General features: G+C 39.1%; 1 protein-coding gene and 1 long non-coding RNA gene across 4 annotated transcripts in view; one reads left to right on the top strand and one right to left on the bottom strand.

The window, feature by feature from the left end:
- Positions 1 to 1,083, bottom strand: part of GABRA2 (gamma-aminobutyric acid type A receptor subunit alpha2) — a 60,620-nt gene extending 59,537 nt beyond the window's left edge. Inside the window, exon 1 of one of the 3 annotated variants that reach the window (XM_085059041.1) lies at positions 966 to 1,083. The gene's annotated coding sequence lies outside the window, so the exon portion shown is untranslated. Of the gene's footprint in view, positions 1 to 62; positions 548 to 582; positions 619 to 965 lie in introns of those variants that run through there. The other 2 variants (XM_085059040.1, XM_085059042.1) reach the window with 2 other exon arrangements.
- On the top strand, positions 182 to 10,285 carry LOC146438402 (uncharacterized). Its single transcript, XR_014851758.1, has 3 exons — positions 182 to 259; positions 9,217 to 9,320; positions 9,771 to 10,285. It is a non-coding gene; the product is annotated as an uncharacterized LOC146438402 (long non-coding RNA).
- Positions 10,286 to 22,461: the final 12,176 nt, after the last annotated feature.

Genomic DNA, 22,461 nt, shown 5'->3' with positions numbered 1-22,461 from the left:
GACAGTCAGTCTCCGCCAAGCAGTGCTTTCAACTTAACCGGAGGAAAAATATGTCACTTCACTGGAGAAAGGAAACCACTGGATTTCCGCAGCACTTTTCAGTACTAGCAACTTATTGTATCTCCATCTTTCCCAACGATCCTGCTCTGTGCACAGAGGCAACGTATGATCAGAAGTGGCATGTGAGCCGGCGCATCAGATGCTTTCCTGTTCCGTGATGTGAAAGCCCCGAGACGAAAAGGAACAAAAAATAAAAACCGTATGTATGGGAGGATGGGGGTTTAACCACCCCTCGCCTCACTACGGCACACCGCAGCCGGGGGGGCGGGCGGGAGGCAGAGTCATGCCATTCGCCGGGGCTCGGTGCGGGGACCGCGGGCGAGCGGCCCCCCGTCGCCGCCGAGCGCCCAGCACGTTTGACAGCTGCTCGGCAAAGCACCGGCGGCCGCCGCCGGGAGGGGCGGAGGGGCGCGGGGCGGCGGCGGGGGCAGAGCCCGCAGGGCGACAAGTTGCGGAGCGCGGCAGAGCCCCCGACGCGGGCAGGCGCTGCCCGCGGCAGCCGGGGACCCCCGGGGACCCTACCTGGGAGCGGCGGGCGGGCGGCCGGGGCGGGGAGTGGGGGAGAGGGAGGGAGGGAAGGAGGGAGGGAGGGGAGGCGGGTGCCGCCGGCGAGCGGGGCAGGCGGCGGCGGGGAACGCGGGGCGGCGGCGGCGAGCGCGGCCGGGACCGAGCGCCTCCCGAGCGGCGGGTGCGCGCACGCGTGCCTGCGCGTGCCGGGGCGCGGGGCTGCCCCGCGGGGCGCGCCGGGGCCGTCACGGGGCCGCGCCCGCCTTGGGGCACGGGGGTCGCGGGGTCCCCGCCAGACCCGCACCGGCCCGGAGCGCCTTCCGCGGCCTCGCAGCCGCGCCGAGCGGGCGGGCGAACGGGAATCGGGGCGAAAAGAGCTCCCCGGAACGGTACAACACATTTTCCGTGGCTCTCCCTCCTCAGCCTCCTAATCGCCTCTGGTCAAGTCGTGCTCTCCAGGGCACAGCCCCGGCAGCCGCGCCGCTCTGCCCCGGACTGCGGCGGGAGCGGGGAGCCGCCAGCCCTGGCTCCCACCGCGCTCCTCGGCTGCCTCATTAACATTCCCTTCCCCACTTGCCCATTGGCACAGTCTAATTGGAATGCAGAGAGAAGAAAAGTCTATAATTTAAAGTGAGCTCAGGATGCAGGCAGACATGGAATCAAACCTCGGGGTATTTTTTCCTTCCCCCCGCCCCCCTCAAATTGCATTACTTTCTGTTGTATTGTCTTTTAAAGCACGTTGCCCTCCTTTCGTATATGCAGTCCTCTTCTGGCAGTAACTGGACCGCTGCTAGGATTCATTCCCATTGATTTTAGGTTTTCCAGCGCAAGTAGAACAGGACAGGTTTGATAATTAAAGATAAGGGTTTATATTTAGTGTACCCTCGTTTTGCATTGTTAACTCGGAAATAATTAAATAACGCTGGCAGCAATATTTCAACTTTTATTTTTTCTTTTTAAACCAATCCTCATCTATCTCTATTCCTTTCAGTCTCTTAACTGCCCAAAGCACCGTCTCAATTGTCGTCTCTTAATGTCACTGGCCTGCTTATTATGTTTTATCTGAAATTATTCTGGTGAGGTTTGGTTCTGAATCAATACTAGCTCCAAAATGAGCAAAGAAATCGGATGGAAGGGGGAGAGAGGGAGAAAAAGAAAAAGGGGGAAGGAGAGAGAAGGAAGTAGGAAGAAAAGAAAAAATTTCTTCAGTTACCAATAGAACTGGGGTATTCCTGCTTCCTGGTTGTTGCAGCTTGTAATTGGAGGTGTCCTTGTTTTCCTTGTCCTTTAGTGGTTTAATGACTCCACAGCAGAGAGTGAGAAACAAAAGAAGGAAAAAGAACACTTGGGCTATCAACACAATTTGTTCCTTCCAACTCTGAGATGTTTCGTAACTTGGAGTAAGACTGGGAAGAGAGAGAGAGAGAATAAGCTGGATGGCTTTGTTTTAGCATAACCAGTAAAATGATAGCCCAAACTGTGGAAAATGACAAAGAAAAGGACACAGGAGCAAAAACAAATCTGAAAAACAATCATTCAGCAGCCATCTAACCCTGGCTATATCTAAGGTACAAAGCCCTCATCTTTTCCTGTCCAGATGTGAAAATGTGCCCTGTTCATTGTCACTTAGGTATCTATGGTCCATCTAAAGTATTCTTTGGATCTGCCTGTATATCCCACATATTAGAAATCGACGACTGACACTAGATGCAGAATCGTCTTTCACCCTCATGGTGAAAACTAGTTTTAATTACTTGTCCTAAGAAAAAGTGACTTCACAAATATCAAAATGGAGGAAAAAAAAGAATCACTGGAAGTGAAGAGTCTTCATTATTCATTCTTATATGAAACACATTATGTAATCAAAGCAGAATGGTTTTTTCCACAGGTATTCATGGCATTCCTTCTCAAAACACACTTCCAGTAATCATAATACTGAAACTATAATCTGATTTTCATATGTGAGCTGCATCAAAAAATAGAAAAACTCATTAATTAAGGGAAGCAGTCACAGGGGCTCCTTGTTGCTGTGATAGCATATTGTCATTCTTCAAAGGCCACATGGGGTAGGTATGTATTTATAATGAGCTTGTGCTCATAGACTTCCCCAAGAAAAATGTGCTGGGTTTTAGGCTCGAATCACAATTATTACCTGTGATGTTCTTTGAGATTTACCATAGTTTCATGCACTGAAGCCATGCTTCAGAGCTGAAATTTTAACATAACCCCTAATTCCCATTTTAAACAAGTTGGACAGCCCTAGGGGGCATCCCAAATCACAGGGAAGCTCAGTATAGGGACAAACTACAGTGGCAACATGAAAAATTGGCAGCAATATAATTACTAACAGAAAGAAGGGTTTTTCTGCTAGTGCCACACACTTATAACCTGTGCTGCTGATGAACTGGAAAGCATTTAGGGAGAAAACTGTAGTGTTGCTGGGGTGTTATTGTCTTGTTGGGTTACATGCAAGCATGGCTCACAAATGCTAGATGCTTTAGCTGTCGTTGGTTAGAAAAAGTGTGCTTGAGCCCCCTGAGGTTCACAGTCAGCAGGTAACCCTCTCTTCCCTTCGGCATTATTTGTGTTATGGTATTGAATGCTGTCATTCATTATAGAATTTCAATTAGCTCTAAGTGATATGCAGCATCCAACTTCACCTGGGTTTGTCAGACTCCTGAGTCCTGAAGCAAGCACCCTGGAAGGTGGGGAGTCATGCCCTTGGTTTGAATAGGAATTGAAATAGTCCATAGAAAGGCAGCAGGTCTACAAATTTTTCCTTTCAAAGGATAAATATTTTACTTAAAAGGTCTTATTTCTTTTGTGCTATATTTGCTGCAATATATAAATAGAATTCAATCCGTATTTTGATATTTTAAAAATCTTAAAAACAAACAAAGGACCTTACAATCCTATTATTCCCCCTTGCCAAGGATCTCAAAACTCTGCACTGGCTGATAAATGATGATTCAGAATTCTTTTGTGAGACGGGAATGACTTCCTCTGTGAGCGCAAATTGAATAGCAGGGTAGGTATGTGACATCTCATAAGCACTTGTTACAGTTTAGAGGTAATAGAAACACAGCAGAGGTTAAGCCAAGGCTAGTCATTATCCAGACTGCAAAACACTATATTGAATGCTTCCTTTAAAACTGTGCTTAAAAGAATCATTTATATGACAAAGTTACACCATCCTTCAAGCAAAATAAATTACTCAAAAACAATACCTCTGATTTGTAGCCACTAGGGAGGTGGCAGTCATGGACATAATCAAGTAATGCAAAACAGGGCTTAACACATAATGCTGATCTGGGGTACATTGTGCAGTACATTTCCAGAAAAAAAATTGGCAGATTGAGGTAATCATCATTTACTTTGTACTGCTTGAGAATAATCCCCACCCTTCTATCTAGGGCAGCAGCACTCTGAGCTGTAAGGACATAAACAATAATCATTGGAGTTCAATGAAGTGATGCATATGTGTGAATATGCCTTTTATCATATTGAAATATGCCTTTTATCTCTAAAAAGGCATATTTCAATATTATATTATTTTTGTAGACTTTTATTTATCTTTTTTAAAATTATATTTATGTTAATTAAACATAAAATCAATGTTTGAGATATGTATCCAAGACATAATTTCTATGTAATTTTAAAAATGTATGTTATTTTATTTCTGTAAATAATGATGAAATAAAACATTGAAGGGCTGAATTAGTTTTTGACCTAGTCAGTCTTTAGACTGGCTCATCATGCAGGTATATGACTGCTAATCTGAGAAAAAAGAAGGAGGATTTTTATAGGAGCCCTGTGGAATGTTGATGGAAATCAGATTTCTGTAAGCAGAGAAGACTCAGGAGTCCAAAAATCCTCCACCTAATGCAAAATTGCAGCCCAGATTTCTCAGAGAGTTGAAATTATTTTGAGATGCACCATCCAGCATTAAATGTTAATATAACAAGAAAGCAAGAAAAATCCTACAGCTTTATGCAGCACCCACTGTTGTAAGGGTCTGAGCAACTCAGAGTTTTCAGTCTGACTGTGACACTTATGGATTGGGAAGAGTTGCTGTGCTTGTTCAAAAGCTCTGGCAATCATACAATCTTCCTGACTGAGGAGCAAAAGCAAAGGTGCCAGCTTTATTTCAGCTGTGTGTAATCAGCTTTAAGTTACTTTCCAATGTGCACTGAGAAGTTCAGCAGAACAGGAAATTGAAATGAGCTTTCCCACCTTAAATATTGATGAATGTTTCTTCTTTCCCAGGATTATAGATCTCCCAGATTTGAACCTTAACTACCACCTGAGGATTTTTAGTTTTCTCCAAACACACAGATATCTACAGAAAGAGTGAGCAGAGAGTCTTTGCTGTCTATCAGGAGAAGTGAAACTTCCATCATTATTTTAGAGTACATCTTCCTTGGTGGGACAAATGTAAGACAAGCAACAGAGTGCAATACAACACATTCACCAGCTGGGACAGGAGAGGTCAAGTAAATAGAGCTTGCTAATCACTCTTGGTCTGAGTTGAGACGGAGATCTGCTTTTATAAAAGCAACAGTTTTATTCAGATGATTCCCATTTTCTGTTTAAAAGCTATGACTAAAAATGATTTTACAGAAAAATGAGACCTTTGCTTGAGTAGACAAGACAGAATGCTGAAAATGAAAATATATCTTAAATTGTTCTATAAATATAATTACTTTTGTGTTATTTGTATAAATGCAGTTTCCCTTTAGAGCTGTTCACTCAAGCATTTCTTCAACTCTGAAGATGTTTTTAATATAAAGCAACACAATTTGTGATGTTTCATGTTTCATGTGTCCAGTTTGGGGCAAGTGAAGCTTGTTTATTAGAGGGATGGAAATATACTTAATTTCTAAAAATCGGCATTGCAACATGAAACTACTTTGAGATTAATTTGTTTCAATATATTTTGAAGCTCACAACCAAATCCCTTTCTATTGCTAAAATGAGATTGACATTCAGAGAAAATTTTACAGACATAGGGCCAGTTATGATCAACCCTTTTTACAGGAATGCAAAGAAAGGAGAGACACTAGACTTCTGCCACTTCATGTTGCCTACAAAATTGCTACATGCTGACTTTGCAGCCTTGTAATAGAAGGAATCAGTTGTCAATGGTTATCTTTGTTTCCACAAAGGCCTCATCTCCCCTTGTCACTACTTAATGCTGGCAATCCTAAATAATGTTTGATGCACACGAATTTATCAATGATCAGAGGATTTGCCTAAGCCTCAGGGCCTCAGACAACCTCTTAGAGGATGTGCTTCTGCACATCTTTTCCCCCACACCATAATGCAGGCTGTAGGCTGATGACACACTGGAGCAGTGATATTTCGATGTTTAAAATATTTAGTTAATTACCTAAATTCTGATTGTGGGGATTCAGTAACATGAAAGATCAGTAAAAGCAAGCAGAAGCTAAATGGAGTAGAGTATGACAAACAAAGGGATTAAGGAGGGATGCACTTTTCAGACAAAATCATTCAAAAAGTACTGTCTTTTGTACACAAGCACAAATCACTCTAGAGCAAGAAGAACAATACAGACCTTCAGATTGCCTGAAAATTGCTGAAATTGTCAGTTCTGGCATTGCCAAGTTTTGAGCAGAAAATAATTATGGGATGTTTATTCCTACTAAGAGGGCATTTAAATTTTAAATTTAAAAAAATGATGCTTTTCTAAATTCCTTATAAAAAAATTTTATCCTTTGGCCTAATTTCAGTGCTGCTCAAAAAAATGGCCAGAATTCAGTTAGCAGTCTGTTCCATAACTGCTCCTAGTCAGGAAAGCTTTTGTTCCTGATCCAAGACTACATTATCTTGGGTGGCAAAAAGTTTGCATTTTAAAAATGATTCTGCCTCCCAGGACTTCAAAGAGTTTTCTTCTGTCTTTGACTAATGTTAGCTAAAACACACACAAAGGTGTTCTTCTATCACTAACAACAAATAATACAAAGACAGTTCTAACATGAACTGTCTTGCCTAGTTTCAACAAGAACAACAACAACCAAAAAAAATGTTATTCCATACTTGAGTTAACACAAATGTAGCTTCTTCATCTGTGGAGCCTAGGAGGAAAAGTGTTGTGCTATGTCACATGTTTTTTAGAAAGAAACATAAACCATATAATTGCTATGGGGTGTAGCTGTAGTTTATAATAGTCTGTTCACATTTTGCAGAAGCATGGAGCTATATATAAATATATCTGGGTTAATTAGCTGCCATTACTGTATTTTTATGCATTTAAAGGAAGAATTTAGCTTTTGAGCACATTGCAGATGACATATTATGCAGGATGACAATTAAATCATAGTAAAGACAATTGAATAAACAAACTGCTGTATTTCAGTGCCTGCTCTATGTGTTGCTGTTTCCTAAATTGCCCCTTGCTGCATCAATTGATAGAGAGATCAGGAAGCTTCCAAGCTAGGCAAATGAGAACAACCCCATATCCTGAGGAGCTGGTTAGATGGGTTCTCAGCCTGCCCTGCTGGAGGAGGTTGAATTACCCAATGATTGCTCCTAGCATGTACCTAAAATGGCAGTGTGGACCCATCCTTTACTATTCCATGCTTCAGTGCAAGAGATCTTTATGTGGATGAAGGTTCTCCACCTCATCTCCACTCACTTCCATATATGCAGGTGCCAAGTAAAGCCCAGGGCCTGAGAAAAAGCTTCAGACTTCGTCTGCTGGCAGTACAGCTGCACTCCATTGCTTTGAGGATGCCCCAGGCTAAAATAAATAAATAACCAGATAAAAGGATGACAGTTTTTATAACCAGTACTGATTTACCTTCCTCTCCTTTCAAGCAGTGAATCACCAGTGAAAGGGTGATGACTCACTAGGGGAATCCAAAACATGCTTGCTCTTTCATATGTGAGTCTGCAGTAGCCATCCATGCTCCAAAGGGGGAGAAAATTGGGCTGCCTTTTAATATTCATTTCCACAAAACTGAGTCAAAACTGCTTGTAATTGTAAAGGGATTTTGAAGAAAAAGAGCTGCCCTCATATCTCACTGATGTAGTGAGAATGTATAAATAGTTGCACATGGCAGATAGTTTATGTCAACACAGTATTGTATTTATGAGCCTCTGAGTAGCAACTGCTGGACACAAGAGAGCATCTGCTATAAAAATAATAAGCTACTGTCTACAAAGTAAGCACTGTGTTACCCAAAAGCTCTGCATGGGACTATTTAAGTTTCCCATACAAAAAGTGGTGCCCAGAGTAAGAGTTTATTCAATATCACCAAGATTATTTGAGAAGAGAGAGCTTGTTATGTCCTTTTTAATTGATTCTGTGGTACCTGTGCTCTGTATTCTGTGCTCTGACCTCATTCTGATGGTCTCTGCTGTCTGTCTAAGAACCTGGACATGTTCTCACCTTGGCCTGGCATTAATTGACAAAGTTGCACGCACATTTGTCCCCTCTTCCCTGTTTGGGTTTCCCTTTTCTCTCCACACCATTTTCTCACTGTGTCACCTGGCTTCAGAGGCTTGATCTGGTGCATTGCAAATCCCTTTTTCCAGGGAAGCCCAGAGGGATGCTGTGGGTGCACAGGGACAGCTCCTTCCCCACCCTACCTGGGAAGTGCAGGACCACATTTGATGAAGGACACTATTAGCTAGCCCCAAATTGCCTCTGTACTGAAAAGAAGGCATGAGCATGGCCAGATGTCACAAACATCCTTGTTAGCTGGGGCAAGATACTCCCCAGTGCTGACTCCCCATAAGCATCTCGGTCTGTTGTCACAAACACCAGAGGCAGAGGGACAGTGATCTGGGGTGCAAGAGATTGAAGAGGCATGGAAGAAAAGTCTTTTTAAAATCTGATTTACCTCATCACGCTTCTTAAACTTCCAACTTTACACTCCTCATGGAATTCCCACTCCTCCTTTTTTGCTTGCGATTTACCACAGCCAACAATTCACCGGGAACTTCATATCATCATATCCTTGACTGCATATTTTTTGAATTATGTATTTGCCCAACAGGATCATTTCCACAAAAAAAAAGTGTAGGTGGCTGTTACAATTCCCAATCAGTTTCTCTCCAAGGAAAAAAATTGTAGCTGAATGGAGTCTTATTTAGTTTTTGAAATTTTAAAGTACTAGAGGAGATTCTATTTGTATAAAGATCTTTCTATTACTCTGAACCTAAGCCTACATTAAAACGTAGCTAACTAAGAGATCAGTCTACCAAAAACCACCAACAGCTGAAATTCAAGAAATTGAAGAAAACATGTGAGATAGTCTTTGTGCTCTGTTTATGTCAGGGATGTACCTGCAGCCCAATTTGGCAGACTTGTAGCTTTCACGTATTTTCATTGAATTAGTTTGGATTACAGAGAGAATCTTTCTTCCCTGATTTATGTTACTCAATCTAGTCTCTCATGAGTACATTCAGGAAATGGGGGATATTAATTTTTTTTTTCTGCACAGCAGCAGGTCTATCTTTAATTCAGTATAAACACAGTTTTTCCTCTAATTGATTCGTATCATGCATTACAAACAAAAACAAAAACCAAAACAAAAAACAATGGATCAAGCTGTTTAAAGAGACTGTAGAGGTTTTTTTTTTTGTTTAAATACACCTGTCTTACCAATCATCTTTGTTTTTCAGGATGACTTTCTTCTCAGCTTCCTGCATTTTCTACCAGCCTGTTCCACTTTAAGAAAAATATCACAGGCTTCAAGTTACTCCTCCGTTACATCACCAAAACTCTGGTAAAATTACTATTTCAAAGTTAATTGTTATCAATACTTTTCATTTAATTTTGTAAACATTATTTTAAATGTGTAGTGAGTCTTTGGTGTTACATCTCTTAAACTGAAAAAATATTCTGTCAATGAAGAACTTTGTACTTCACTAATACAACAGCAGTGTTGAGAACAAGTCTCAAAAAGTATAAACAGTACTTGTAAAGCCATGAAAGTATTCTCAAATGATACAATATTATTTTATTTGGCTGAAAATGAAAGAGTAAATTTAAGTTGATCCTGAATACTGTTCAAACATATTATTTAAACAAAGTCTGCTTGTTTGCAGTTTTCATTACTTTATATATTTTTTACTTCAACTCTGTCAAAATGCACTTTGTGGAACATTAATCATATGCAACCAGTTGCATATTGTTGCTGTGCTTCCTCAAGTTTTTATGTATCTCTTCATTCCAGTCACTTGGCAAACCAAGCTGCAGTGGTGAAACCCTAACCAATTATCTTGACTTCCAAAGGGCTCATAATTCTTTCCAAGGGTTTTCTCTTCAGACTGATTTGAAGGTGAGTCCTTTTGATTTATTTCGCAGAAGAATGGCAGGCACTAGCACATTATTCCACCCAAATACCTGTGTTTGAGTGAGAACATCTGTATACTGCAATTGTCTGGGGAAGAAATGTGAAGAAGCTTCAAAGTAGCTCAAATTCTGTTAACAGTGTGGAATTTGGCAATATGAGCAACAAAAATTGCTTGGTAACATCTGCACTTTGGAGATGACAGGGTAAACGCTTGATGGTAGGTAACTCCATGGATTTAGTTCCATTAACCTAGATTTGTCTGCAGGTTGCTCTGTACTGGATGTATCAGGATGAGTCCCCCTAAAAACTTTATTATTTTCCTACAGTATTTATGAAACTTATTTAAAATCTAAAGTTTTGCATATGGTCCAAAATCTCTTTCCTATACCTATTATCTGATGGACTATGTAGAGGAAAATTAATACATTATCAACCAAAAAATGGAATTTTCTATATGTATTGGTTTTGGAATAATCCTTCAGTATTATAAGATCATGGAAGGTCTATTAACATAATATATTTATACAAGGACAATGCATATTTAATCAGTACTTAATGGTGATATAATAATAGGTTTCCCCATAGAGAATGACAATATGATTTTCATCTTTCTGAATTAATAATCTTGCAGAATACTGAAGACCATTTTTACATTTCACTCACATGCAGAAAGAAGAAATCTTTTTCTGAGCAAGTAAGGAAACCTCTAAAACAAATCAAAGCTGTGGGCAGTGAGCACAGAGAACTAATTAACTCAAGGCAAGTAACCCAGGAAAATTAATGCTGAACTGGGGGGTAGTTCAAAGACTTCAAGGGTAACAATTTAAAATGAAGCATTTATGGCCTTGAATAGTTAAGACCTTGTGAATTACTATATTCTTTTCAGAAGGCATGAAACATCAAAGGCAAGGGGAACAGAAATAAATCTGGTCATACAAAGAACTGGGAAAGAGAAAGGAAGAGCTTTCACTGTGTTCACAGGAAGGAAAGATTCCTCAAGATCCTCAAAGTCTACTTAGAAGATAATGGCCACCACTCCTGCACTATGAACAGGGGCATGGATGCAGGGAGATTGTGAAAGGAACATGCACAGGGGTCCAGATATGCTGGGTACCCCTTAGGTGGTTGTGTCTGGTGGATGTTCCAGCTGTGTCAGGATCTTCAGCATGCAGCTTGTCCCATGTCTGCAAGTGGCTTCTTTTATACTGTTGTTAAATTCATTGTTCATTAATAAGAAACAAAGAGAGGTGGTTCCGAATCATTGATGTAAAGTGGCACTGCAAAGTAATTATGATCCTAGGATACACCAGGAAGAATTTTGCAGGAGTAACAAAATTTTAGTACCTCTGTATACAATGCTTATGTAGTCCTGTCAGGAATAATAATGATCAGCTTTTAAGTGGGTATTTCCAAAGAAAGAATTGAAACTTGGAATATCTGTCCAAAAGGCCCATGGAAAAGATAGGATTACTTGTATGGCAGAAGCAAGCCAACTGTTTTTTTCTTGTGCCTGCTATAATGAAGGCTGAAGAAAGAAAGGCAAAGAGAGATAGGAAGCTCTGATAAGGTGTCTTTAAGAAATGTCAAAGCAAAAAAGAGATGTTGCTGCTGAAGGACAAAAGGGGTGAGTAACCACAGGTCTTGGAAAGATGTACCCTTGAAAGTAGACAGTTTCTAGCAAAGTGGAACAACTGCTACAGGAGACTGCAACAGAGAAAAACACAACTGTTGGTAAGCAAAAATGAGCAAAACAGCTGTTTGAGCATAATTTCATCATTTTTCTGGATGCTTGCTGTTTTGAGATATATTTCTCATTCTTTGATTAAACTTTGAAAATACTGGAAACCCGTCTTTTGTCATCTTCACTTATATTCTCTACTGAAAGACAGTGTTGAATGGGAAAGCTATAGGCAGGAGCAGAGTGAGGTGTTTTACTTCTATACATCTTGAATGTTTCAGCACTATTGCTTGGTGGTAGAAGAAAAAAAAATCTAATTAATGATAGCAATAATTTTATAATGTGGTACAAAACTAAGGAGCACACTTTATCATAAGAGCCTACGGACACTGCTGATGAGTGTTAGTTTGGCAACACTAGTAGCATCTATTGCACAGATATTTAAATACCACCACTCCCCAGTTTTTAGACAGAGCTGTCTCGCAGAAAATTCTGTTTTCAAACAAATAATGCAGTGATTCTTTACACATGAAACCTGCCCTTTTCCAAGCAACCTCACTATGTCGTCTCATTATGGTTAAAATATGTTATCATGCTTGCCCTAGAGCTTTTAAACACAAAATTACTTTTTTTTTTTTTGAGATTTCTTAGCTGGTTGAGACAAATTCTACCATCTTCCAAAAGACATAGAGAGCAAACTACAGTTCTTTCCCTTATTTCGTAAGTTTAGGATATTCCCCTTAAGGTTCAATATGAATTCAGTGACATCACAGTTGTATATTTTATAACACCATATTCTGAATGCCTCAGAAGAGTAAAATATGTGCTGACAGAAGTCAGGAATACGTGAGGTTTCTCAAGGTTCATGAAAATGTATGCATGGGTGAAGATCAAGTTTGGAGATTTTCTGCTGAACAGGAGAGTATTTTTTACAGAACTGTCAAAGTATTTATTTAAAAAAATTGATAATATAGCCTCTCAGTATCACTTTCCTATATATTAAAAATTACTGGCCCTACAGCATCACTACAATTTCGTTGAAATGCTGCTATGTCAAATTTATTCTTTCTCTATTAGAGAGAACGAGCCATTTATATATGTAGATACATACATACATACACTAAAAAACTGTGATTGATTAGACCTGATTTTGATTAAGCAGATATGTGTTGTTCCTTTCCATCCCAAAAGGGATGGAAAGTAAAAAATGAATGAAAAATGTTAGGAAAGTCATTTAAGAATAAATGTGATTAGAATCCATATCCTTCTTACTGTACCCGGAAGACTCAAGAGCAAATGGCAAATGTATTCCAGCCACTGGCAAGCAAAGAATAGATAATAAATCTCAAAGAAATGAGAAAGATTAATAGAAGACCATAATAAGGAAAGAAAATTATCTCATGAAGTCAATTAGAAACTTTGATATCTAAAGCTAAAAGTAGAAACCAGAGTTTCAGAGATATATGGACATGGAATTGTATGCCATTGAAACATGAAAATGTGAAACAAAAATGCTTTATAGTAGAGAGAAGTCAGCTTTACAAAGGTATAGAGGGACAGAAGTATTTCCTTTGTTGAAAAAGCTTCTTTACTAGCTGGATTGGATACTGTTGTTTATTACTATAATTGTTGCTATATATTGTTGCTATATTACATCTGCATTGAATTTGTGTATTTCCTACAGTAGGATCATCTGTCAAAGCCTGTCTCAATGGTCAGGAATTCCCCCTCTCTTCCTTGTCTCACAAGGGGAGTGTATTCCCCAACGAATTCTACAGCCTTGCTTTTAACCTTGATTATTTAAAGATAAATAAGTAGGGTTAAATAAAAAGAACAGCTTTCAATTACTTTGGGCTGTTATTACTATGGGATATAGTTAATAGAGTAGCTTACAACCTCTATCAATTCACTTCCAGGTCCTTATCCAGAATTAAGAATCAGAAATACACAAAAGATTTAGCAAAATGTTATTTTGTGATTTTGTAAAAGAAAATTCTCCCAGTTTAAATAAGAAAATACAGGCGTAAATGTAGTAGGATGTTCATAAAACTCGAAGTTAGAAAGATATGCCTTTCTGTAACAAAAAGCAATTAAGTATCAGCGGAAAAAAAAAAAAATAAAACCAACAAAAACCGGGAAATGTCTCCTGGAGCTCAAGGAATAGTTGTTCACACACTTGGCCAGGAGAGGGACTGCTGATGTCTGAGTCATGCTATGCCCAGCAGAAGCTGCCTTAGTTGCGCCGGAGAGGCATTTCCAGGACAGTGCTGCTGCCAGGTAAAGAGTTTTGGTTTTGATACTAAACTGCAGCATGAAAGCTGTCCATCTGGAGGTTCAGTTAAGTGCCCAAGCTCTCAAAAAGTGCACTCACACCTCAAAATGCTGCATTGTGGCCTAATGGATGAAGGGGTTTATTTAGATTTAAAATGACAAGGACATTTCTCCGGGCTTAAATGAATTAATTATACAGCAACTAGAATACAACTAAATCTCAGCAATATCCAGGCTGTTTGTGTGTAGGCTGACACTAGTAGTCAGACAGTGTCCAGCATTCTTTTCCCTTCCTCTACCTCCCTTTCCTGCCAGGCAAACCTTTGGCCCTCTGTGTTTCATTTAACAAGTGCAGGCTGGACCACTAGTTCTCCCAATACTATGAAGACACAGTGATCACTGTTTTAACTTGTGTACTTTTATGTTTCAAATAAAGGGCTAAAATTTCCAAATAAAGCTTTGAAATATGTCTTTTTATCATCCTTCTGTCCTCCTTTTATATAATGACCTAATGCAGTTTGGTTTCAAACATTTTCGATTTGCAGACCTCTAAAATCCTCCTAGTGGAGATATACAGTGAATTTAAGCCTACTAACATGTCATGGTTCCATTGCTCAGGCCCTTAGAGAAGGAACCCAGACAGTTTACAAAATAAAAACCCACCATAGTGTCCAAACCTTATCTTGATTGCAACCTACGAGTGAATGTGTCTTGTGGCGCTAGTCATACCCTTTGATTTTACAGGCCTTCCTAAAGGCAGAAGGATATCATTCCCATTTAAACAGTATTAAACTGGTGAGAATTGGTTTACATATATTTAAAAGAATTGAGTCTTTCCTCATCAGAGCTTTGCCAATGGTGGTTCACTTTAAAAAGATATAACTTAGAATTTCTTCCTTTAGTCAGCTAGAGTCTCTTTATTTCCACCAGTCAAGTGCAAACATATCAAGAAATTCAAGAAATCAATTTAACTTTATGCATGTGCTTTACAGCCAGAGGAACAGCATTCTGGAGAGCAAATTTCCCTTTTGCATGTGCGGTTGTCACCTCCGATAGGGCTCGCAGGAGGCAAATGGACCTGCCATGGTCTCCCCTGTCCCTCATTTTTCCAGCCATTGGTGTGTGCACAGTCACCATGTCCTAGGCACTCTGTGCTGAGACAGGCAGTTGAGGCTTATCCAGACTAGGACTTCACCAGAATCTAGACCTCATGTTAGAGACCTCAACACATGGGGTGTGGAGAAAGAGGGAGAGCTCAAACAACATCCCAAACAGCCACCTGTAGTTACATACATCTTCTCCTGAGCTTATAGCTGCTTTAAAAATCAAGCAGGTTATTTAGTTTTAGAAAATATCGAGCCACTTGGTTCCTACATTCTAGACAGATATTTATCTGCCAAGTACATTCTGATCCACCTTTCCCATAATAGCACCCCTGTCCTACTTCTGTGTGACAATATGGAAACTCGTCTATCAACATGCAACAGAACAAACTCCATCTCAGTTATGGGACCACAGGCTGTTATGTAGAAATAAAAGGAGTGACTAAACAGGATGGAGATCATGAGACTATTCCTAAGTATTGCTATCAAGACATGATCAGAATTCAGCTTGGATAAACTTTGTGCAAACTACTTCCAGAAGGGATGTGTTCTGGAGAAAAACAAAAAGAAAACCCAGCAACAAACAAACAAATAACCCCCACCCCACAGACACAGGGTTTTTACTCTCTGTACTTCTCACTGAGATTTCTGAGGAGTTTGCTAGGAAAAAAAAAAAAAGATAGAGAAAAGTTAAGTTGCTCTTTTCCCCATATGCTTCAGATTTGTCTAATTTGGATGAAGAGTGGTGGGTGGGTATTTTGGATTTTCAAGGACAGTTGCTCCAATTGTACAGAAAATCTCAGCATCTATTCCACTTTTGGCAGAGTAGAAAGCATGTAAGTAGCTAACAAAGAGAAAACATGAAAATCTGTAAATCCTTACTTGAACTTAATGCCCAAGCTTCTGCCTATAGGTGACAGACTCCATTTCCCATTGATGCAAATCCTTTTAATCAATGTATTACTTCAAATAATTTACACTGTAAAATGAGGTAATTTGTGTTTGAATTTCTTGTGCCACAAGAAATACTGTTTCTTCCTATTGTCAAAGGTGTCTGACATACAAGTCACACAAAACATCTTTTGGAGAAAAAGTTTAAAATCCAGTGGCTTATGCAACATGACACAGGAAAGTGTTGCATGAAAATGCAATCTGTGCTGTGTAGAGGTGGTTGCAAAGCAAGCACTGGTTTTTAAAGATAGTTCACAAGAGTATTTAAAAGAGCTGTTAGCCCAACTTCTCATCCACATGTAGGAGTTTCATAAAAATTCATTTTAGAATATAAAGCAAACGTCTCCCCAGCCATTTCAAAGAGATTATATCCCTTGTTGTTTCAATATATTAAGATGCTGAGCATAAGATTTTATGTAACACTTTAGGATGACTAATAAGGTCAAATTACTGTGTTAAATAATCAATCTTTAAAATTAGTGTGGGAAGAGACAAACTAAGGAATTGTTGTGGTTTTATTCCTCTGAATTTATAGCTATAGTTCTGCTATTACCCTCTAAGTTTTTTATGATGCATTTGCAACTTTAATAAGTATTACAGTCCAAATAAAGTTTTAAACAAACAACTAGATTAAAAAACATCTTAAATTTCATCAAGCTGGGGACACAAAGATGTCAGATTTATTTGAAACTATCTATATTAGTAAATCTTGTTCATTTAGGACCTTTTTCAATAAAGTTCCTTTTAGTATAAATTTGTTTAAGTAGACTGAAAAGTCATTTAATAAATTCAGTCTTCATGGTCAACAGGAATCTTTTCTTTTTTTGAATTCAAGAGATATGACTGCTATTCCACCTCATAAGTATCTTTGCCAGTGAACTCTTGTGATATGGACTGCACATTTCAGCCCTGATACGCAATATTTGCTTTCATCCCAGAGGCACTACTGAACAAATAAATGACTGCTTTTTGTGCAAAGATCACGCAAGTTATACAGGGTAAAGCAATCCAAGTTAAATACAATCAAATTTTAACACTATGCTATGAAATTATAGCCTGGATTATTTTTGCCTACTTGTACTCAAGAGATTTCAAAAGTATTTCCAATAATCTAATTTTAACATTTTAGATTGACATTTCACAATAGCTATAGCTGAGTCAATTAAATGTTTGGGTACCAGAATGAGTAAGGAAGGGAATTCATTTGAATTGATTGTCTTTTTCAGTTGCTCTGTGAAATACATCCATAGCATGCTCATGGCCATTGTCCTACTCAAAAGGCACTACTTTACTGTAAAATGAGATTTTAACTTCGACATCAGAAAAGAGATAGGAACATCGAACAGTCGAATTATTTGCCTTAGTTATAATTTTTTCCCTTGAGACTGCTTTATCTCAAAAAGAAAGAAATAAACATCTGATAAAATATTTAAATTTGGTGGATACCAGTACCTAGACATCCTATAGACACTTTCTAACTGATAATACTGTTTCTTCAAATGTATTTGAGACACCTCTGACACAGTGCTTGCTATGCAGAAATGTAAGTGTATGGGTGAAGTAGTTTCCACCCTGTATGTTTTACAAGGAAAGCTTTTTTCTTTCTTTATGCAAGAATATATCCCTTTTTTAGAGCTTGAAAAGGATCACTTTTTCCTTTGAAATTTTAATTTCAGTTCTTAAAAGACTCCTAAGAGACACTTAAAATATTTTGAGTCTTTATGCTTAGTTGCAATTAAAACCTTCACCAAACTGGAACATGCCCTCATTGCTTAATGTTCAGCCCCGGTGACCAGTCTGAGCTTCCACTCATCAGGGATAAGTGCTTGGGCATCTTAAAGAAAATAGATAGAAATCCTGTCCTATCACGTGTCTATCATTCAGCTCAATTTATTCTCTGTTCCAAATGAACATCCTTTTTATGTGGACACTTTATAAGCATTTCTGGCCTCTAGATTCATCTCAAGTTTCTTGTTTCCCATTCACTATTGCAGAGGAATCAGTAGGACTGGCAGAGTATTCTTTGTGCTGACATGTAGGGGTAGAAATCTCTGCAGTGTGCATGTCCAGAAAATATTGCTCCCCAGAAATAATGTGTCTGTGGTGGCAACAGGAGGATGTAGGAAGTTAATTTCCCATATTATCCACTGGAAAAAGCCATTTTAAATGAACTGATTTTAAAATGAACAGGTAGAGAGTACATCAGAAAATTGCTAGTCTCTCCAATTCGTGCTGTTGGAATAGCACTTGGGGACTGATTTGTGATAATCTGGTGATTCACTGGAAAGAGCTGAAGGAACAATGTCCCCCCTGTTGACAATGATAAGCAAGAATGAGATTTCTTATTGCTGCCGATGTACCTGCTGAAATTACTACTCAAGTACGTTCTGCTATTGCTATTTTTCCTTCTGTTGTAATTAAAGCAACATCAGAACACTGCCTTCTGATGTGTCTCATTGAAACCAAAGTCAGCTTCTTCATGCAATTCTGTCCAAGATGTTTACAAGAGGAACAAGAGACAATATACTAACTTTAATACTGTTTCAAAATTTTTAGCACTTTCACTATTTAGTGGGGCCTTTATCTCAGACATTTGCATTTCCAAACACTTGTGAGAGTCCAGATATTTTTGGGTTTCCTGAGGTCACATCCTCATTATTAATTTAACTGCAGTAGGATTACTGGTTGATCCCAGATACCAGAGGTACCTAGAATGCAAGGGTGTCAGCATGTGACCTGAGGGTTTATTATATAATGACTCACACAAAATTCCCTTTTCTTTCAATAGCTGATTTGACTGAAGGAAAATAAGTGTTGAAACACATTCCATGACCTGATCCAAAACTTCAGCCAGATTCACAGGTGTGATAGTAAATGTAACTTGAATGCCAAGGTCAGATTTATTAACTAGTAGCTGAGCAACTTTCTCTGCATACATAAATTGGGCTTGGCTGTGAGTTAAGTCCTCAGCCAAGAGCCCAGCCCCTTCATGGACTGACAAGTGAGACCTCATGCTTGCAGAGGCAAACCTACTCACATCAGTCACAAGACATGGGGAAGGGAACCTTCACCCTAGTCCTGCCTACTGAGGTACTTTACTCATCAGAGGGAGTATGAAAGGTGCTTATTGCTTAAAAGGACTGGCATTAAATTACTGCTGTGGGATATGTAGAGCATTATCCCCCAGAGATTTTTCTCTTAATCACACAAGCTATGTCTACATTACTAAATTAAAGCCAGTCAGGCAAGTGTCCTTATGTTTAAGGACACTTTGACATTGCAAGTGAGATGGTATGGTCCAAAACAGGGCCAGGTAGCAAGCTATCAGTTAAGTAATTCAGACAGTCAGGAGACCAGTATTTTACCTCAGTTTCTGGGCCTCTTGTTAACAAAATAGAGGCATGATAGGACTGTTCAATACACCCAGTGCACAGAACCATGGCTAAAGTCACAGTCCTCAAGCATCTGCCTTTCTGCAGTAGCCACTTCTTCTGTCAATGGCACAGGGCTCCCTCTTTCTCCAGACTGGCCAGAGATGGATTGGTTTAGCACATTGAGGTAATGTGTGGGACATACCACTTGGAAATGTGCCATTCCTAGGGGAGAAGAGGAAGAAAATAGCAAAAGGGAGGTGACAACATGTGTCAGTAAATATAAAGACAGAGGCTGTGTCCATCTCATGTCCAGTTCAACTGATACAGCCTAACCCTTTAATGCTTCTATATAATCTGTTATATATGTATCTATTTACATGCATATGTTTTTATATGCCAGTAAGAGGCAGTTTCACATTACAGCTAAAGGAAACTAACCACCAGCTGCAGTGAAGTGATCCCAATATTCTCCTTATACTATTTCCTTAGCATTTGTCTCACTTGCAGTGAACCAGTTCCAAACCCTACACTACACAACTGTACCCTAAATTCTGTCAGCTCAGCTCCCTGAATAAATTAACTATTGAACAGGATGCCATCATGGTGAGGTTGTTCTGGAATCCAGAAAGAAAGGTGCTTCACTGGGAGGCAGAAGGAGAAGCAGGACTGGCCTTCTGTCAGTCATCAGCTATTTGACAGGCTCAGCTATACTTCCTAACATACTGTCAGCCAAGATTTTTATTCAGCAGGGATTTGATGGACCTATCAATATCTACTATTACATACATACATTACAACACAAGAAAGATTTATTCCTTAAGACCTGAAAATACAATTAATAAATAGATTTAGATACATGGGCCAGTTTGAAACTGGAGAACTTTCTACTTCTTAGGATGTGATGTCTATCCAGTCTTACCTTGAATCTCATGTCAAAAGTAAGATCCCAACATATATCTGCCGCTTCCTTTTCAGTGAAGAAGCCATAAGAACATAAGCAGCAAGAAACCTCTGTAGTCTGAAACTTCTGGTTATCCTTTTAGAGCACTGCTTTCTGGGCGTATCAAGAGTACATCACTTCTATGGGCTGAATCTCTCAGAAGGTTACTGCATTATTAATAGCTGATTCAATTTAGCTAGTTAGACAAAGAATAGTTTTTGAAGTTACATTGGATTCCAACCACCTTTTTTTGGATTTATGTTATTTTTATCCACTAATTGCTCCCTGTGCATGGTTTGCCACACAGTTGTAATTCCTATATAATACTAAAATGAATAGCTGCTAGGCAATGCTAATCCTTCCTAACATCATGCTGGAGATTTTACTGCCCGCCTTGTTTGGATCTTTCCCCAAAAAGGCTTTTTAACTTCATCTTGAAATTGCATTATTGCATTTTCCTAGTCATGCCTTCCCACTTCTCCCACCTCCCACCAGAGATGCTTCTGCTGCTAATTTTTCATTGAGCTCTAGCATATCATAGAACCCAAAATTGTCTTGGGTTGGAAGGGATCTTTCTCTCCACCGTGGGGAGAAAAACCTTCCTCCAGGCCAGGCTGCTTACAGCCCCATCCAACCTGGCCTTAAATACTTCCAGGGATGGGGCATCCACAACTTCTCTGGTAGTAGTGAAAGGTAGCCTCACTGCCAAGACATACGAGGCACACTCAGCCACTCTCATTTAGGAAAGCTGCCAGCACGAGGGCTGTCCTCTACCAACATGGCTTTCTAACAATGAAATCTGTTCTAAAAAGTAAGTTCTCCAAGCAAAAATATTGCCCCAGCACCAAATCCCTTTCAAAAGGAAGACAGTGGCAAATATATTACTCTGTACCTTTCTCTAAGTTCAAGAATAAATACAGTAGGTCCTTCAGCTACTTCTCTCTAGATACCACATTTATATTTATTATCTGTAACTGAAAAATATACAGCAACATTCTGCAAAGAAACCCTAGTGATACTGTGCTGTGTTCACTTATAAAACACAGTAAGTTTTGTGTCACCAGCAGATGTACAATTTCTCCTCTGAGGGTTTTTTTGACTGAACAATTTCTTCAGTGGTCATAACCTTACTTACACATATAATAAAATGTTTGCACAAAGGATTTTAGTTAACATTTACAAATACCTTGAGAAACAAAGAATGGTAGTGGTTTTTCTCCTTGCTACTTATTCCATTAAAAAATTGCTCTAGATGTTGCTATAGAGAGCAGTGGATATGGAGATTCCAATAAAGAGTATTAGCAATATATTCCCAGATACAGTAAAGGCAGATGACATTAGCAGCCATATTTTTTTCTGGGGAAAGGGAGAAAGTGATGGTAATCTTGGGAAAAATAGACAATAAAGTAGTTTGAGTGCTCACAATGTATAAGACTTCAAGCCTGGATATGTTGAGCTTCTATTGAAAAAGAAAGACTGAGATTTACTACTGAGGAAAAAAACGGAGCCATGCATGAAAAGCAGCCTGGGTCTTGGAATCCAGCAAGAAATGAGGGTCATCTTGCATATTTTATAATCCATATTCCAAGACAAATAATAACACTTTGAAAACATTTGTTGCTTTCAGTTTTATTAAATTACAACAAATTACTTTCTCATCAGTCAATTAAATAGGCAAGACTGGAACTTGATTGTATATTCCTAAGTTGATCTGCCATAAATCAAACCCACAGTTGAATGAGTTCACAAACTGTTGTGTAAAAAGGAACTTTTCTACCAGGTCATATTTTTTACTTCTTATTTGAAGAATGTGTTTCTGATTAACCACTGACTAGCCACAGGGAACTTTCTTTTCTGCTTAGCATCAGGACAGAATCTCACCTAGGAAAATCCTGTGATTCTGTGTGTCCATTGACTCAATTCTGGCAGCTTGAGGAAAGGACTCCATACCTTGCTGAAAGAGGATTCATTTTTAATCTGAATGTGTACATTTCTGGCTTTGTCTTGAGTTTTCTGTATTGGGCCCACATTTCTGAAGTGTATACAAGATTGAGGAAAGCTGCATATCAAGATACAAGCAGCAAACTTATTTTTAGACGACAGGGGAAAAAAACATGAAGAGTAAGAGCTTATTTCATGTATTGTGACAAGAAAAGCCACAGGATAGGATGCCTTCCAGTGCACCCAAGAGCAAAAGTATCAGAAAAACATTAATTTTCCAGAATGGACTATGTGCCCAAAAGGTGTCATGACA

The sequence above is a fragment of the Lichenostomus cassidix genome, chromosome 4 (assembly GCF_008360975.1).
Source record: "Lichenostomus cassidix isolate B80296 chromosome 4, HeHo_3.0, whole genome shotgun sequence".
Taxonomy (NCBI): domain Eukaryota; kingdom Metazoa; phylum Chordata; class Aves; order Passeriformes; family Meliphagidae; genus Lichenostomus; species Lichenostomus cassidix.
The sequence above is the reverse complement of the archived record's forward strand: the minus strand, read 5'-3'. Positions and strand labels throughout refer to the sequence as shown.